Raw genomic sequence first — 3775 nt, forward strand, 5'->3', positions numbered from 1 at the left:
ATTGATAAACAGCTGGAGTTTCAGGTCATACAGAGTGAGAGTGGCTTGAAGGAACAAGAGTTAGAAGCAGAAATAGAGCTACCAGAGTCTACACTATCAGTTTCTCAACCATCTGAAGCTACACATCGTAGCTTAGCTCAAGATCGACCAAGGAGGGTTGGAGTTAGGCCACCTAAGAAGTATGAGGACATGGTGGGCTATGCACTACAGGTTGCTGAAGAGGTGGACACTCGTGAACCATCAACTTACCAAGAAGCTATTTTAGGCACCGATTCTGAGAAATGGCTTGCTGCTATGGGAGATGAGATGGAATCCCTTCATAAGAATCAAACATGGGATTTAGTCATACCACCTCTAGGGAGAAAGATTATTACTTGCAAGTGGGTTCTCAAGATAAAGGAAGGGATATCACCTGCAGAGGGAGTCAAGTATAAGGCTAGAGTTGTTGCTAGAGGTTTCAATCAAAGAGAGGGAGTGGATTATAATGAGATATTCTCACCAGTAGTCAGACACACCTCTATTAGAGTGTTTCTAGCTATAGTTGCACATCAGGATTTGGAGCTTGAGCAACTTGATGTAAAGACAGCCTTTCTGCATGGAGATTTGGAGGAAGAGATCTACATGACCCAACCAGATGGTTTCCAGATTCCTGGGAAGGAGAATTATGTTTGCAAGTTGAAGAAGTCCTTGTATGGACTTAAGCAGTCTCCTATGCAGTGATATAAGAGGTTTGACAGCTACATGATGCAGCTGGGCTACATCAGGAGCCCATATGATTGCTATGTCTATTATAATAAATTGGAAGATGAGTCTTTTATCTATCTGGTGTTGTATGTAGATGACATGTTGATAGCTGCAAGGAAGAAGCACGACATTCAGAAGTTGAAGGGTCTTCTTAGTGCAGAGTTCGAGATGAAGGATTTGGGTGCAGCTCGGAAAATTCTGGGAATCGAGATTTACAGGGACAGAAGCAAAAGGAAACTTTTTCTGTCACAAAAGGGCTATATTCAGAAGATCTTGTCAAGATTTGGCATGTCTACCGCAAAGCCCATAGATACTCCTAGTGCTGCAAGTGCACATCTGTCTATTGCTTTTGCATCTAAGTCTGTTGAAGAGAATGAGTACATGTCTCGAGTTCCCTATGCTAGTGCAGTAGGAAGCTTGATGTATGCAATGGTCTGCACTAGACCTGATCTTGCACAGGCCGTTAGTGTTGTTAGCAGGTTTATGGGTGAACCTGGCAAGGAGCATTGGCAAGTTGTGAAGAGGATCTTTCGGTACCTAAAAGATACATCTGACGTTGGTCTCATTTATGGAGATGATACAGAGTGTTTGGTGACAGGTTTTTCAGACTCTGATTATGCTGGAGATGTTGACAGTAGAAGATCTATGACTGGTTATGTTTTCACTCTTGGCGGTTCAGTTGTCAGTTGGAAAGCTACTTTGCAACCTACATTGACTTTGTCTACTACAGAAGCAGAGTATATGGCACTGACTGAAGCTGCTAAGGAGGGGATATGGCTTAAAGGACTGGTTAGTGATCTTGGTCTACATCATGATCAGGCTACAGTGTATTGTGACAGCTTGAGTGCAATTTGTTTAGACAAGGATCAGGTTCATCATGAGAGGACCAAGCATATAGATGTGAGGTATCATTTTCTGAGAAGTGAGAAGAGGGTCAATGTGAAGAAGGTAGGCACTGCTGACAATCCGGCCGACATGTTTACCAAGCCCGTTCTGCAGAGCAAGTTTCAACACTGTTTGGACTTGCTAAACATCAGAGATTACTAGTTGCCTATGGGCAACTCTGAGGCAGAGGGAGAAGTCTGTTCATCTGGCACTATCATGGGTGCATCTGTTATGTTTTCAGGAGGATTCAAGTCAAGGTGGAGATTTGTCGTAATGCCTTGAATTAGTTCCTATTCGGAGTAGTATTGGGTTTCGGATTCTAGTTGGATTAGGATCATGGGTTCCTAGTGGAATTAGGATCATGGGTTCCTAGTGGAATTGGGATCATGGGTTCCTAGTTGGATTAGGTTAGATTGGATATTATAAATACCCCATTATGTAACTTAATCATTGTAATCTGATTTTTCGCCTCCTAATAATATTATTCTCCTTCTGCCCGTGGACTAGCCAACACAACATTGGTGAACCACGTAAATCTGTGTTTTTCGATTGTTTATTATTTTATCTTTCATTAATACCGCACAACAACCTCAAATTAAAGCTAGAAATTTAAGAATAATTAAATCTAGTTAGGAAAGCAATAAAATATCACTTTGTTTCTCAAAAATACCCTTAGAGCGTGCCTCTAATGCAGTCCTCGATTTTAATCCGCCAAATCCTTTCCGGCTCTGAATTTATGACCCAAAGTGAGATAAAAAAAAAGGTTTCGGTTGTTGGTAATGAACTAATAAGAATCCAAAACTTTAATTTAAAAGACAGAAAATCAAATAAAATACCATTTCTCTCTCTACTTACTTTCTCTTTCTAAAAAAGTTTCTTAAAAAATTCTAAAAGTATTTCTATTGATTAGAGCATATTTATGTCATGTACGTTGGGCTAGTTATAACATTAATTTAATTGTTTCCTTGTACATTTAATTAAGCTCCATCCATCACTTGCTCAAATTCATTCTTTGGTTTTGGGAAACTTAATTGTCCCATTTTAGATTCAAACTTTGTTTCACCATTAGCCCTAACAAACTTCACAACGGAATCTAATCTATACAGATAATTCTTGACAAAAATATAGAAAGAATAAGCTAAAGTGATGCATTAATTCTGTCTACTCTACCAATCTTTTAGCTGTAAACAGTACCATTTTTGAACTCATCCATGTCACTTCACTAAGAGCACAAAAAGAGATGAAAGGAAAGACAAATAGCAAATAATGGTAAGATATTTAACATGAAAATGGAAATATGATGCATCTTTTTAGGTAAACTTAATTAGGAAGCAATGGTAGACAGAAAAATCCAAAGATGGTGATTAAGAATATTTAGAGACTTGATTAGGAAGTAACTATAGAGATGACAAAATTCCAGTATAATAAAAAAAATAAAGAGGGCTGAAGAAAAGGAAAATCGTCAATACCACTTTCTTTAAATGTCTTTCATTTTACCATCATAGGATTATTAGTTTGATTAGAGCTTCAAACACTGGCGAGGTTGTGAAAGGCATAGCAACTGTTTCACAAAACTTCTTCACATATTGATTTGCCATGTCACTTCAAATTTTTAAGTGCACGAACCTGTTCTAAATCTATTCAACGACATAGTTGAAATGCGGCATCCGTTCCCGCCATGGACCAAACGGATGCGACATCCGTTTAGGCCAAATTTTGGCAGATTCTCTCTAAAAAAATTTCAGTTTTGAAAAAAAAAATATGTAAAGAACAAAATTGTCCAAATGAAGGCGGTGATAAATAATTTGGGGATGGTAAATAGCAAAACCCTTTTGTTATTGTTTTGCTGCTATCGCTGGTGCTCGGTCCAGTTGCTGGGTAGCCGGGGTTTTAATGGGTTTGGTGGCAAAAATATAATAGATGGACAATTATAAAACTTGCGAAACAGAAAAAGAGTACTCAACGACTAAAATGGGGAAATAAAAAATAAAAATATATCATAATGCCAACTCGGCTAAAGTCTACTCAAAACTACTCTTCTCAATTTCGCTGTGCTTTGGTAATAATATATATATATATATATATTCTAAAGTAAAGCCGCTGCTGCTCAAATCAATTCACTCATGTTAATGAGAAAAATAATAAC

This window comes from Euphorbia lathyris, chromosome 3, assembly GCF_963576675.1.
Source record: "Euphorbia lathyris chromosome 3, ddEupLath1.1, whole genome shotgun sequence".
In the NCBI taxonomy this organism is placed as follows: Eukaryota; Viridiplantae; Streptophyta; class Magnoliopsida; order Malpighiales; family Euphorbiaceae; genus Euphorbia; species Euphorbia lathyris.